Raw genomic sequence first — 15736 nt, 5'->3', positions numbered from 1 at the left:
GAGATAAAAATTGAACAAATCATTCCACTCCAAATAGAAAAAAATAAATGAACAATCAAAAAAATAAAGAAAGAAAATAATTCTATTTAGGGGCACCTGGGTGGCTCAGTTGGTTAAGCGACTGCCTTCGGCTCAGGTCATAATCCTGGAGCCCCAGGATCGAGTCCCGCATCGGGCTCCCTGCTCAGCAGGGAGTCTGCTTCTCCCTCTGACCCTCCCCCCCTCTCATGTGCTCTCTCTCTCTCTCATTCTCGCTCTCTCAAATAAATAAATAAATAAATAAATCTTAAAAAAAAAAGAAAATAATTCTATTTAGAATATCATCAAAAGAATAAAATACTTAGGAATAAACTTAACCAAGGAGGCAAAGACTTGTACACTTGAAAACTATAAAATATTGCTGAAAGAAATTAAAGAGGACACAAATAAGTGGAAAGGCATTCTGTGTTCATGGACTGAAAGACTTAATGTTGTTAAGATGTCAATACTACTTAAAGTGATAGCAGATTTAATGCAATTCCTATCAAAATCCCAATGGTAGTTTTTGCAGAAATAGAAAAATCCATCCTAAAATTCATATGGAATCTCAAGGAACCTCGAAGAGCCAAAACAATCTTGAAAAAGAAGAACAAAGTTGGAGGTCTTACCCTTCCTGATTTTAAAACTTACTACAGGGCGCCTGGGTGGCTCAGTTGGTTAGGCGACTGCCTTCGGCTCGGGTCATGATCCCAGGGTCCTGGGATCGAGTCCCACATCGGGCTCCCGGCTCAGCGGGGAGCCTGCTTCTCCCTCTGACCCTCTCCCCTCTCATGCTGTTTCTCTCCTGCTCACTCTCTAATAAATAAATAATTAAAAAAAAAAAACTTACTACAAAGCCACAGTAACCAAAACAATGTTGTACTATCATGAATACAGACATATACACCAACGGAATAAAATAGAGAGCCCAGAAATGAATCCTTGTGCATATGGTTAAATGATATTTGACAATGATGCCAATACAATTCAATGGGGAAAGGACAGTTTTTTAATAGTGTTGGGAAAACTGGATATCCACATGCAAAAGAATGAACTTGAATCCTTACCTTACACCATATATAAAAATTAATTCAAAATGGATCAAAGACCTAAACATAAGAGCTAAAACTATAAAACTCTTAGAAGAAAACATAGGGGAAAGCTCGTTGACACTGAACTTGGCAATGATTTCCTGGATATGACACCAGCAGCAGAGCCAACAAAAGTTTTAAAAAACAGACAAATTGGGCTACCTCAAAATTTAAAACTTTTGTGCCTCAAGGGACGTAATCAACGGAGAGAAAAAGCAACCTACAGAATAGGAGAAAATATTTGCGAATTACGCATGTGATAAGGAGTTAATATCCAGAATATATGAAGAACTCCTACAACTCAACAACAAAAAACCCCAAATAACCTGATCAAAAAAAAAAAAAAATGGGCAAAGGACTTGAATAGACATTTCTCCACAAAAGATATACTAATGCCAACAAGTACATGAAAAAAGTGCTCAACATCACTAATCATTAGGGAAATGCAAATCAAAACCACAATGAGTTACCACGTCACACCCATTAGTATGGCTACTATCAAAACACAGAAACAAAAATAAATGTTCGTGAGGATGTGGAAAAACTGGTACCTAGAATAGTCAAATTCATAGAGACAGAAAGTAGAAGAGTGGCTGCCAGGGGCTGAACGTAGGGGACATTGGGGAGCTGCTGTTTAATGGGTCTAGAGTTTCCATTTTATGGGATGAAAAGAGTTCTGGAGATTGGTCGCACAACAATGTGAATGTACGTAACACTACTGTACATTTAAAAATGATTAAGATGGTAAATTTTATGTTATATGTGTTGTACTATAATCTTTAAAATAAATTTAAAAAGGAAAGGGGAATATAATTGTAATTGTAATGAATGCTGCAAAGGATGAAGGTCCAAGGTTCATATAGAGTGGATCTGACCTGGGGAGTGGTGAGGGAACTTTCACTTAGTTGATAGCAAGATGAGTAAGAATTTTCTGGGGAAGAGGCAAAGAAAACAGTATATACAAAGTCCTTGTGAGGTGAGACACTTTCATTTACTTGGGATGCTTCTGTTAATTATCAACTAAGTACAAACACTTGTTTTTACCTGGTTATTTCTCTTTCTCTTTTTTTAAAAATATAACCCACAAAGATCGCACAAATCCTTAATGAATCCTCAGTATGTTGAGCACCAACACTTTGAATCAAGTAACAGTCAAGAGAGGTATTTTCATGTTTCCTTTACCCCTTTCTCCCTTTCCCTGAAGCCACTGCTGGGGCTGAGGGCTGAGGAGACGTCAGCAGGGAGCTGCCCCACATGGAAGGAGATTGAAGAGATAGGACAACTACATTTAACCTGTAATCCTGAACCAGATCTTGGGCCAGAAAGCAAAAAGAGATATTGTTGGGACCATTGGTGAAATTTGAATAGGGTCTCTGGATCAGATGGCAGTCTCATGTCGATGCTAACTTCCTGATTTGGCTGTTATATATATTGTGGTTACATAGAACAGTGTCATTGCCTTTTGAAAATATGTTCTGAAGTATTTAGGGGTTGGTGGACATCCCGTTGAAAACTTTCTTTAAATATTCAGAATAAGAATAATGACGACCATGTATGTAGATAGAGAAGAAAGGGAGTACACAAATGTGTTACAATATTAACAACTGGGGTATCTGGGTGAAGGTGATATGGGAGTTCTGTGTATTACTCTGGCAACTTTTCCAAAAGTTTGAAATTATTTCAAGATAAGTCATTTTTCAAATCCATTGTCTATGATTGAAACGAGCCCACAGGCGAGGCAGTAAGTAACAGAGGTGAGATCAGAAATGAAGACACACATTTAATCTATCACTGAATCTGAAAAAGAAAAGTTTGAGAGAAAAGAATTTTTGGTGTTCATTTAGCTCTCTCCAGAATGAAGTATGCTATCCTCCCATAACCCACTAGTGGTTATAATAAATTAATAATTAAGCATTCTGATTTAGCATCCGCTTTGGGTAGCATGAATTGGTCATCAAGTCTGGGAATACAGGTCCTTTCTCTGAATCATGGCCTTGCACCAATCCCGAGACACATTATATACCCACCCACCTCCCTGACACCGCTCTTCTCGGCTTCAGAAAGTTGAGGATGGAGGAAACCTACCAATAGGATCTTGCTTGCGATGACGACAGACCTGGGCAAAGCTGTAAATCTAGAGGGTGCTGAAGTGAAACTGGAACAAACAGTACGCCTTGATGTTTTCATCCAACTGCAAGATCACCAAAGGCCTGATTCAAGTCCAGGCACGAGTCACTGGGTTTCCGCACGCACCTACCACCTGAAACACATTGAACTCAGCTTCTCGGTGTGTGGTGCTGTGGAAGATCTATGTGGGAAACATCTTGGGCAAATGAAGACAGATGAGGTCCAAATCTCCGCCATTCACACAGGCACTGTGGCTGCTGTATACCCGTGGGGACAGGACAGCTGTGCTGACCAACACATAGCTGTTACCAGTGTTCAGGTTGGATGCCCTTGTGTAATTCTATCACATAAACAGGTTTTTGTTGTTTTTTTTTTTAATAGATTAGAAACTGTAAATAGAGTTAGTGAACTCAGTTCTGTGCTCCTCAAAGAATCATTAGCTGGGTTGAGAAAAACAATTCCGCTTCAACGACATTTTTGTTAGAATAACATCATCAAGACTCTCTTTTCACGTCGTTTGGAAATTGTCAGATTATTTCGGTCTCCAGCCAAACTTTTTCAAGTTTCTTTGAGTAAAGATGTGTTGAATGTCCAGCCACCTTTTCTCCTCCCTGAATCCTTCCCAGCCTTGACATTTGACTCAAATTTGCCTTCTCTGTGAAACCTTTCCTGGCTGCTCGAGCCCTCATAAATTTTTTTCCCCTCTTAACACCTACAACACTTAAGTTCTTATTAGAATTTAATTACACATGTCTTGAATTTTATAACTTTTATTGGCTTTCTTTATTAGAGAAGTAATACATTTATATTAGAGAAAAAAATTTAAAAACCAGGTAGGCACAAAGAAAAACCACTCATAAGCTCTTCATCTTGAGAGAACCACTTTAACACTGAATATCCTTCCAGACTTTTTTCTATTCATGCTTAGACAGTTTTTGCACTTCTGGGATCATACTGTGTCACAAATTGTTTTTAAAAAGTACTAATAAAACATTAAAATGCCAATATACATACTTCCTTCCTCAACATAATTTTTGATGAATCTGCGGTACTCCATTTTATAGATGAACCACAATCTGGCCAGTTTTCTGCTGTAAGGCATTTACATTTTTCCATTTTGTTTTTGCTATCATACATTAAAAAAATCTTTCTGGGGGTGCCTGGGTGGCTCAGTCGTTAGGCGTCTGCCTTCGGCTCGGGTCATGATCCCAGGGTCCTGAGATTGAGCCCCGCATCAGGCTCCCTGCTCAGCAGGAAGCCTGCTTCTCCCTCTCCCACTCCCCCTGCTTATGTTTCCTCTCTTGCTGTGTCTCTCTCTGTCAAATAAATAAATAAAATCTTTTTTTTAAAGGTTTTATTTATTTATTTGAGACAGAGAGAATGAGAGAGACAGAGAGCACATGAGAGGGGGGATGGTCAGAGGGAGAAGCAGGCTCCCTGCCAAGCAGGGAGCCCGATGTGGGACTCGATCCAGGGACTCCAGGATCATGACCTGAGCCGAAGGCAGTCGCTTAGCCAACTGAGCCACCCAGGTGCCCCATAAATAAAATCTTAAAAATAAAAAATAAAAATCTTTCTGTATATTCTTAATATTTACATTAATATAAATTCCAGTAAGTCGAATTTCTATGTAACTATTTTTAAGTATTATTGATTAAACACTTTAAATAATAAAAAATAATAAAATTAATTAACTATAAAATCATCGCAGTATGTCAATTGTTTCATTGACTACCTGCCTAGATTTTTTTAAGTTCATTGAGGATAAGATCCAATGTTTTCCAATTTCTCATCTCTCATCAGCACAACCGACACTCAGTTGTGCATGTTAGAGAATTATTTTATTTCACTTAAATTTTTAGATAAGAGTGGCGTCAGTGCTTTATTGCAGAAGCAGCTCTTGGGCTAGTCACTACAGATAGTGACGTAAGCACATCCCCTCCTCTTAAGGACTATTTCCAAAGTCCTTCTTAAGAACTGAGGTGATTTTAGGGGGGAGATAAAGATAAGAGGAATGGTTCATTACAAAGAAAAAAGGTTGCCAGTCAAATTTGACAATAGCTAGAGTAAAATTTTTGCACGATCCTAGTTACTCTGGAAAATTACAATGCTCTCCAGTTTGGAACACACTGATTATTTTTCAAAACTTGTGTGAGATTTTATACAATGAGAAATAACTCTTCTTGACAGTGGCATGTCCACCCAGGCTCGAGTGGTGACCCTCAGATTTCCTCTGTGTTACATCACCTTGTGCTAGACCACACCTTTCCTCTCTCCTCCCCCTTCTACACTTTTCCCTCCTCCACCATCAGTTGATCATCTGGCTTCAGAATCACTCACACAGGGACAGTTCACATTTCCCACCACCACAGTCCAGCCTCCCCACACCCCACAACCTGAGCTGCCGTCTCTCCCATTGATAGGGATGAACAGGCCCTACCCAACTCAAGAACCCTACCAACTTCCCTCCAGAAGTTATCCCCTCTCTCTGTGCATCAACAGTTTCCCCTCTAGCCTGGATTATTCTCTCCAATGAGCTCTCATTTCTCCCATTGCCCGCCACTCACTTCCCCATCTTCACTTTCCCAGCACAGCGAGGGAGTGGTCCATACCCACTGCCTCTACTTCCTCTCCTCCCACGCTTTCTCCAATCCACTCCAGCCAGGGGTGGTCCCTACCACTCCCCTCTATCAAAGACACCAATACCCTCCAGGTGACCAAGTTGAAAAGTCAGCAGTCTTGGCATAACTGAAGACTCCCTGATTCTCAAAATATTCTCTTTCACTTGGCTCCAATTCTTTCTCTCCTTTCCCTCATTGGCTGCTATTTCTCAGTCACTTTGGCCAGATCTCCTTCATCTTCTTCATCCGCTGAACTCTAAATGTTGGGAGTGCCCCAGGTCTCAATCCTCAGACCTCTTCTCTTCTTTTCTCTTCTCTACTTATGTTTCCAGATTCTCTAAGCTGATTGACACACAGATTTCTGTCTCTAGTCCAGACCTCTCTCCTGAAGGCTAGGTTCTCATGTCTCATTGCCTACTCAACTTTTCCACTTAGATGTCTGGTGGGCATCTAAAATTTACTACATCCAAACCCAAATACTTGAGTTTTCCTTCCATACCTGCTCCTCCTATAGCCTTCTCTGTCTTACTAAATGGAGTATCCATTAATCAACTGTTCATGCCCAAATCCAGAATTCCCTTTGGCTCCTCTTTACCTCACATCCCACAACTGAATAATCAGTAAATCCTGTCTGGTTTAATTTGAATATACATCTAGATTCCATTTATAGTCATCATTGTAGTCCAAATTACCATCACCTCTCTCTTAGCCTATCTCAATAACCTCAATAGCCTCCTAATAGTTTGTACTTCCATACTCGTCCTCCCCTTCCACTTCACAAACAGAATGATCTCTTAGGAGTCAGGGCCAGTCATGCCCTTTCTCTGCAGAAATCCCTAAAAATGTCTTCTTGTTTCACCAAACTATAACCCTACTGGCTATCCCTCTGGCCTCATCTCTTGTTACTTTCCTTCCTATTCTTCTGTATCAGGCATAGTAGCTTCTTTGCTATCCCTGGAGCATGCCAAGTCCTCTCTACCTCAGGGCCTTTGCACTTGCTCTTCTCCATATCTGAAAAGCTTTTCCTCAGGATAGCTTCAGAACTTGCCCCTCACTTCATTCATATGTCTGCTCAGGTATTCTCATCAGGGACTCCTTCCTTGCTCCCACCACCCTATTTAAGAATGGCTCCACCCCTATCACTTCTGAGCTCCTTTACATACTCTATTTTCTTTTACAACACTCTTCACCCCCAGATATTATAACATACAACTTGAGATTATATAATATTAACTATACAAATATTATTGTATATAGTTATATGTATATTTATATATTACACACACACACAGACACACACACACAGGCTCATTGTCTGTCTCCCTCTCCCACCCCCATCTCATCACTAGAATAAGAATTCAACATCCCAGCTTGTAGAACAGTGCCTACCACGTAATAGGTAGCCCCAAAATTGTTGAACAAATTGCCAAAGTTATTCAAATTTCATCAGTTCTCCCAAGTGTCACCTGTGCAGTGTTGAGCTGGAGTTTTATGGTTTAGATACACTTTGAAACATCAGATTTTGAAATAATAAACCCTACTCACAATTCTGAGGAATTTGCCCAATGAGTAGAACTCAGTTTCTTCTTAACAGAACTTCCTTTAATACATTTGTTCCTCCTGGTTTTGGCATTCTCCCTCTCTAAACATCTCACTCTGTTCTCTCTCACTGGACATTAACTTTGTCCTGCTATATCTTGTTCAAGGTACCACATTTAAAATTCTGCCTACTGTTCTGCCTAAGGGAAACTATTATATCTTCTCAACATCATCAGATCCTCTAATTGGGTGCTGGAGAGCAAGAAAATCAAGGACTTGTGAACTGCTCATTTCTTCTGTCTTCCTTTGCTCATTCTTTGTTTCCTGAATAATTCTCCCTATCTTATTTTACAAAATCAAGGAGATTTATAGAAATAATGTTTACTGACTTCAACGCTATGGTTCAAAGTTATTATCCCTGGAAATCATATCCTGCTTAGAAATGTATCACAGATGAACCCATATTCTGGATCAGTGCACACATGTAATTATATAGAAAAAAAGGTATGTCAGAAAAGGTTGAACGTTGCAGACATGGGAAATCAACTGACCTCTACTTAAGTTACTGCCATGAATACACAGAGAGAAGACCCTGCATCTGTTTCACATTGTAAATGCCTGAAGTGTCCAGAGCAGCACCATAAACCCAGGGAGTGGCCAGCAAATACTCACTATAAGGGTGCTAAGGCCGTCCATAGCCTAACCTCTGAGGTAGTACTGTTAAGAGTGTCTGGTACTAATTTCATATAATTCGGAATATGTTTTTATAGGCTTTAAATCAAGTAACCTACTTCTAACCACTGAAAAGGAAATAACTAACTCCTTACTAGGCTTCAAGCTCCTCAAAGGCAACGGTTTTGTCTTATTCACAGCCACAGAGCCACATGATTGCAGTACTGGACAGGACTTTAGAGGTCAACTAGTTCTAATCCAACCACCTTGAATGACTAGGTAATACGACCTATCACAGTTCCGTTTGGTTTTTTCATCTCTAATCACTGTCCCATCTCATACATGAGAATTTCAAACGAAGCAAACTGCAGTCTGAGTCTTTGGCAAGTAGACTAATTGAAATGACCTAATAGCCTTTGTTGGACCCATCTGGGACCAGAAGCAAGGTGGCAGTACCGTTCCTCTCCTCCCCCCTCCGCATCCCACACCGATGTGCCCAACTCCTCACAGCTGGGCAATCATGGCTGGCTCGTAAAGAAACGAATTTGCATGGCCCTCACAGGGATCTTCTCAAGCCTGGCTCTAGGAAAACATCGACTGGTGCTATTAAAACGCACAAAGTTATCACACTGGCGCTCATGTACTTACAGGAATGAGGAATGCAGAAACATCACCATCCACAAGACTAAGAACTGGCCCTGCCAGGGCAGACCGGAGATCGGTCTTCTCGGTCCTGGCCAGGGCACCAGACAGGAACCTCAGAAGCAGGGTGTTTTGTCAACAACAACGGCACCAGACCCAAAGTCAGGAGACTGAGACCTGCTCCAAGCTCTGAGGCTTCTCTTCATCTGAAAACCGTAAAAGTTAGCAGACAGAAACTCTCCATGTGGTTCCAGACCTACACGAGAGGCCCTGCAATGCTGTTAGGAAAATCAGCTTGGCCCCTTCAGCTTCCTTTCGTCCATCTCTTAGCTTTCCACACAGACGGTCAAAATGGGGCCTTTTAAAACTCTGCCTCAAAAGAAGGTGGTTCAGAGTAACACTTTGGCTGATATCACAAGACTCCCAGGGCAATGCTTCACTGCTTCCTCAGCATATGCCAGTGCCCATTTTACAGGGGGGGATTTATGATCCTTCCCTCAGTAGAGCGAGCCCAAGTTTTATAATATTCATTAAAAATCAGCACCACATGTAATAATATGGAATACTGCCGGGACACAAGGGGGCCAAGTTATAGGTGTTCAGGGAACGGGGCAGAATTCCTTGGCCTTGGCAAGGGTAACGTTGCAGGCGCTAGCACTGCACCAACACAACCGTCTTTTATTGCAATGTTCGTTCAGTCCAAGTCCTAATTACTTTCTGTGAAATCCTCACCACCATCAAGCTTTCTTCTGACAGGGCAGCCACACGATGGCCTTCAAGTACAGCAGCAACACCCGGGCAGCCTCCAGAGTAAGAGGCAGGGGAGAGCCTGGAACACAGTAGGAGTTGGGGCTGAAGCTGAGAGCGAGGCTCTTCATTTACACTTCGCAACTGCTCTCAACCCTTCTAAAACAAGTCGTGAGGGCTCACGGACTCGCTCAGTGCGACGGGCCGAGGCCCTCGGGTGAAGGATTCAGACGTCAACACAGCTGGTGGGTCGGAAGCTACTCTTCCTCTCCCCGCCCCCACTCATGGGGGACCCGGTTAGCTTTGTGGGGGCCCGTGGAGCATCTTTTCCCGCCCCTCCTGGGAAACGCTAGACAACCCAGGAATCCCAGGTCTCGACATCTGGCTCCTCTTCCTGGGGGGGGGTTGGGTCCTGGGCTCTGCACCCCTCCCCACGTGCCACACCAGCCCTCACCACTCCCCCCTCCACACCACAAGCCCCCAACCCTTGCCTTTCACGGCCCTTGCGAGTCCCGAACAAGGCCGGACCCAGCCAGGCGGTCAGCCGGGCCGGTAGCAGGGGGATCTCCCCGCCGCGCGGCTGCACAAAGCGGGGAGTGCAGCGGCGGCTGAGGCGCGCCCCCTCCCGCGAGCCGGCCGAGCGCGCGCGCCCGCCCCCGCCCCTCGCCCCCCACCCCAGCCCCCGGAGCGCCATTCGCGGAGCGGCTTACGCTAGTCGCCAGGCGTACGGCGCCCCAGCGGCCGGGGAGGTGCGCTGCCCTGCTCCCGTAAAGTTATTGTGAATGGGGAGCGGGTGACGTCAGCGCCGAATGTCAACAATGTAGCGATTGAGAGTGTGGGCGTTCCGGGGAGAGCGCGAGCCGCGCGGCGCGGAGCAAACAGCGCCGAGCCGCCGCCGCCTCAGCAGCAGCAGCAGCGACCGTGCACACCCGGGCTGCGGTCTCAGCAGCGCTAACGTGAGCGCCCGCCGCCGCCCTCGCCACCCCGCCTGCCTACTCCCGCTGCCGCCGGGCTCTCGCTTTCTCTCCGGCCTCCCCTCGACCCTTCCCCTCCCCCTACCCGGCACACACGGGGGGCTGGGAGCGAGCTGCCATGTGATGCGCGTCCTCTCGGTGAGCTTTTGGTGACCCCCGAACCGCCCACCGCGCCGGCTCCCTGGAGGGGGCTGCAGGCTGGGAAGACGCTGGGAAGAGGAGGCGGAAAAGGACGCAAAGTTCCCTGGCGAGGTGAGTCCCCGACTCCGGGTTCCGGGCCCCGGCGCCGGGCGGGGCGGCGGGGCAAGTTTGCGGGGGGCGCGGGAGCGCGGGGCAGGCGGGGAGGCGTGGGGAAGCGGCGCGGGAAGGGAGCTGCGGCCGCCCGGCGCGCAGCCGCCCGTCGAGCGCCCGGCCCGCTTTTATGGCATTTTCTAGGAACGGGAAGGGGGTGGGAGCCGAGCCGGCGGACGCGCCACGGCGAATATGCGCTCTTTCGCCAGGCTGTTTACGGCAGGCGAGGCGGCATTGTATTTTGCTCGCGTCGACGGGTGTTTTGGAACAGCAGGGGGAGGAGGAGCAGAGGGTAATAAGTCAGGCGTGGGGAGGGCAGGCTGGAGGGAGGCGCGCGTCCGCGCGAGCCGGAGCAGCTGTCAGACCCACGGCCCTGTTCCCGGCCCCCAGCCCGCGATCCCAGCGCCAGGCCCGGCGGCCTCCTCCTTGCCCGCGGCGTCCGCGCCTGGGGCTGTTCCGCAGGGACTGCGGCCGCCGAGCCTTCGCGCTCAGCTGTCAGTCGCCGCTGGGTGGCTAGGACCTCCGCGACTGGCGCGGCATCAAAGCCCAAGTTTAGGGTCCCGGGAAGAGGCAAGCTGGGGGCCTCGCAGCGCAGACCGCGGGAAGCGCGCTGGGTGGAATCCCTCCTAGAGAATGACCGCGTTATCGGAATGCGTCCCTGGGAGCTCGAACCGCGGGGGCTCGTGCCTTCCGACTGGGAAACCTTGCACCTTCCTCCCCCCAAGATTCTACATGAAATCAAAGTGCAACACACACACACACACACACACACACACCCTCTTTTTCCTCCCCACACTTCAGTCTCCAAGCTCCACCTAGGAGAGGAGTTTATCGAGGAGACGCCTCTCCACCTCCCCGCGCCAAGGCTCCCTGTGATCGCTCCGTACTCCTCTCACGGGTGGGTGTGCTCAGTAGCCCAGTGCGGTTGGAGAGGGCGGCGGGCGGCGCTCATGGACTACCCCAGCTGCCCGCGAGAGGGGACTCGAGTGAGCATCTCGTCCACCTCCGTCTGGCCGAGGATTTGCAGGAACTCTAACCGTGGGAGGAAGCAGGCAGGGCCGAGTGTATGCCTGTGAAAGGGGCCGCGCACCCTTGGCTTCGGGGGTTGTGGACGTGCCGGGTATTCCCGGCACCTTCTCGCGTGTAGGCGAGTTTGACAACTTGCGGGAAGTTCCGGTGTAGGCGCTGTTCCGATGGTTTTGTCTGTGGCCGGAGAAGGCGCGCCTCCCAGCTCTCGCGCCCGGTCACCGCGGTCGCTGCGACCAGTGGCCCCCGAGAAAGGGGAGGGACGAGGGCGCCCCACCCCCTACTGAGCCGCAGACTCCCGGCGGGCCCGCGGGTTCCTCAGTTTTCACCTTCACTGTCTAGGGCTGCAGGCGCACTCTGTGTGTAAATTTCATCTGTTGAGCGTATTTAACTAAAAAGGGTAATTACTTCAGATGAAAATCCCTGTCTGCCTAGTGGGAACCTTGGCGGAGATGATGCCTAATGAGATATTTTGCTTTTGTCTGTTTAGAGTAAAATTAGAGATGTTAACTCTGATAACGGTTTTCTCAGATCATTAAAATGTAACGTGTAGGAAAGGCATGTCGAGCCGCGAAGCTCTAGCTGACGTGAAAGAAGCTGCGCGTGAAAGGCTGCCACTCTCACCGCGGAGAGGGCTATTTTGGTAAGGCAGCGGGCGTCTTGCTGAAAATGTGAGATGGCCCCACCCTGGTTCTCTGGCAGCTTCCGAGTAAATGGCATTTTTCATTCTTGCAGGTAGTAATAAACGTGAGTCAAAGTGACATCTTGTTAGAATTAGTCTTTAGTCTGTAAGAGAGATTGCTAAATTACAGTGTTGCGTTCAAACTGCTCCAGTCTGTCAGCATTTCCATTATAAATTCAGGTTTTCAGGAGTTTATAATTTCACCACAAAACTTGTGGTGGCTGAAGTGTTTTTCCCTTCCAGTGTTTTGGTTTAGACAATACACTGATTGCCCAATTCTGCCCTACTTGTTGTTCCTGAAACTTGGAATGTCATACACGGGGGGGGGGGTCCCCCAAAATGGAATACACGACCATGAAATGAAGTACTTTTGTTAGAACACACTTTATTTATGCAGAGCAGTATTTTCATTTTGGATTTTGGAAGGCTTTAGGTTTGACATTTAGTAATCTTAAGTGTGTTGAGTTAATTCCTCTGGTATCTGTTGATTCTGCAGGTGGATCGAAATATCAGTTCGTATTGTATATGCCAGGATTACACGGAAAAGCATTCTCTTCATACATGTGTATGTCTGAACTCTCAGCTAAATTATGAATACCCGTTTTAGTTACTTTTCTGTTCTTTGTAGATTGAATGTGAGGATCTGCCATAGAGAAAGGAGTAAGGCAGAAAGGGAGGGAGGGAATCAGAACAACCCACTCTCCCCCTCCCCAATTCACTTTTCAGTATCACTAATGCCTGGGAGGAAACCATTTATTCTCTTTCTATTGAATCATGCCTTTGACTCAGTGTCTTCAGACAAGTCCCTTCCAGTGGCTCAACCTCTGGCTGCTGTATGAGGGGCTTAATTATTTGCAAACTGCCTTGAAATCCCTGGATGAAAGGCACTGCATAAGTGCAAAGTATTGTTATTCAGATATGGAATTTAATGATCCATTACAGTTCATCAGGAAATGCACTTTGCAGTGATGGTAGGAAACGTTTCCACCTGATAGAGGGTAATAATAACTGCTTAAAAGTAGGTTCAGATTACAGATGAGACAATTAACTCTAGCCATGTGCTCTTCAATTTGTTGCAATTCATTTTGTGATCAAAGTGAGTCGCAGAGAGCCAGATGGTCAGGTTCATGTTCAAATCTCTCCTAGGCCAGCCCTTCACTTCTGGGCCCACTGTCTGCACGCCGTCGGGACTTATTCATTAGCGCTTGTGAGCTGTTCTGCAGAATGTATGATCGGGGACTCCTGTGATGCCAACAAAAGGGCTCAGGCCTATCTATATTGTTGGGAGCAGTTTAATTTTACTTGGATTAACTCACGCTTAGTGTCTCTGGTATGGATCCAGCCTTAACAAGGGAGGAAAGAGATCCTAGAGGCTCTCTAGCTCAGCTGTGTGGCGCTTTCATTCCCCTACCTTTTGTACCTCAGATTTCAGGCAGTATGGTATCTGGCTTGTTGCAAATGCTGGCTTCGTTGCTGAATGAATGACAGAATACTTAGAGAAATAAATACCCTTCCTGTTTTGCAGAGGGGGTGTGGTGTACGACCAGCTTTGTGGGCATGTGCTTGCTCTGTTGCATCCTCCTCCCCTGCTCAGAAGGATCTCACACTTGGTTGAATCTTCTGTTGTTAATCGTCTTGAAATCCTTAATAATTCTTGAATTCAGAGCGCTTCATTTTCATTTTTCACTCTCCTGGTGAGGAGGGGGGCGTAGCACGAAGGGGCAGGCGACCACTACTTTGTCTCGGCTTCTTGTCATGGACTGTTGCCAGGTAGGAATGGGTGGGAATACTGGCTTTGTGTTACCATGTCATCTGATTTATCCAAGAGGAGCTGTTTATCTGGACTTTTACATGGAATTCTTAATTTTTAAATATTAGCTCAAAATTTTTTAAATGTTGGATGAAATACACAGTTGCTAGACCTGGCCTGCAGGCAGCCTGTCTTCTACCACTGAACCGGCTAAAACATCTTACTGTTTAATTTTTCTGTATATGGCTATTTTCTGAGTGCCTGGCACATAGTAGATGATCTATGAGTCTCCACCAAATAAATGGTTGTAGCCATCCAAAAAGTTGCAAGATGCAAGAAAAACAGAACTTGAAATCCACACTGAGTCCCCCTCAGGGATTGATAACTTTCTTTTTGAGAGAGAATGCAACATGAAAGGCCAGAGACTTCATACCATGGGCACCATGTAATCCTCTGCAGGTACATAATCCCATTGCTTTTGAATAACCTTGTTCTCTATGTAGTTGTTATTGACCAGATGGGGTAACTTGGCTATTTATTGCCTGAGGACCTACATGAGAAATTGACATTTGAAAACATCCACTAAAATAATAGCTATGATTTGTTGAATGCTCCTTATGTGCCAGAAACAGTGTTAACTAATTTACCTGTACATATCTCATTGACTCCTCAAAGCAACCCTGTGAAGTAGGCATCGTGCCCATTCTACAGAAGAGGAATTTTCTCATTTTATGTTGCAAAGAATTTCATCTGGATGCAGTGTGTGTTTTCTTGACTGCCTAAAGGTTTTTCCCCATCCTGTATACACAGTCCAGCCCTGAGTCAGTGACTAGGTGTGAGGTGGGGACCATAGTAAACAGAGGACATGGTTCCTACTGTCCTGTACAGGGAACAGAAAACAATACTAGATGCAACATCTTTGTCAAAACCTACGTTTATACAGCAAACACTGCATCTGCCTCTCTGTTCCTCCCCTTTTCCTAACTGGATGTTAAAGAAGCTCCAGTGACATAGGACCCTACCAGAGGCACTGGAGGATTGGAAGCCAGGGCTGGTTGTAAAAATTTGCATTTTGGGGGAAAAGAAGATAAACTTCTGGCTCCACTGGAGCCACGTTAGGCAAAGCAGCAGCAAGTCCTTGGGAATGACAGAAAATCACTCCTGTTTTGTCAGTGACAGCATATGACCTAGTCCTGGCCCATCTTTAAATTTTATGTAAATATTTACAAATTGTTCTTCTCCAAACTGAAACCTGCTGTGAACTAAATATTTTGTAAATTCAGATAGATTGCCCACAATATCCTTTTTTTTTTTTTTTGGTCTAAGACATTTCATAGAAAAGTAGTTTTCTTTGCCAATTCAGCATTTTTTTCTTTTATTTTTTCCCCTTTTCTTTTCTCTTTCTTTTTAATTTCAGATGTCAGTCTACCTAAAACTGAAACCTAATCTTACCATCAGCATGCTGCTCAGCTTCCCTAATGCTGGAAGTATCCTCAGAATCACTTCTCTGTCCTTTTCAAGGACCATTTCTTTTCTAAAGAATATGGAAATTGAAC

General features: G+C 45.6%; 1 protein-coding gene across 2 annotated transcripts in view; it reads left to right on the top strand.

Annotated features, from left to right (window-relative positions):
- Positions 1 to 10383: 10383 nt before the first annotated feature.
- The window catches only part of BACH2 (BTB domain and CNC homolog 2), a 350045-nt gene continuing 344692 nt past the window's right edge, over positions 10384 to 15736 (top strand). For both annotated transcript variants that reach the window (XM_034991411.1, XM_034991412.1), the window contains exon 1: positions 10384 to 10683. The gene's annotated coding sequence lies outside the window, so the exon portion shown is untranslated. The remainder of the gene's footprint in view (positions 10684 to 15736) is intronic.

The sequence above is a fragment of the Mirounga leonina genome, unplaced genomic scaffold (genome assembly GCF_011800145.1).
Source record: "Mirounga leonina isolate KUSES-001 unplaced genomic scaffold, KU_Mleo_1.0 Mir_53, whole genome shotgun sequence".
Lineage (NCBI taxonomy): Eukaryota > Metazoa > Chordata > Mammalia > Carnivora > Phocidae > Mirounga > Mirounga leonina.
The sequence above is the reverse complement of the archived record's forward strand: the minus strand, read 5'-3'. Positions and strand labels throughout refer to the sequence as shown.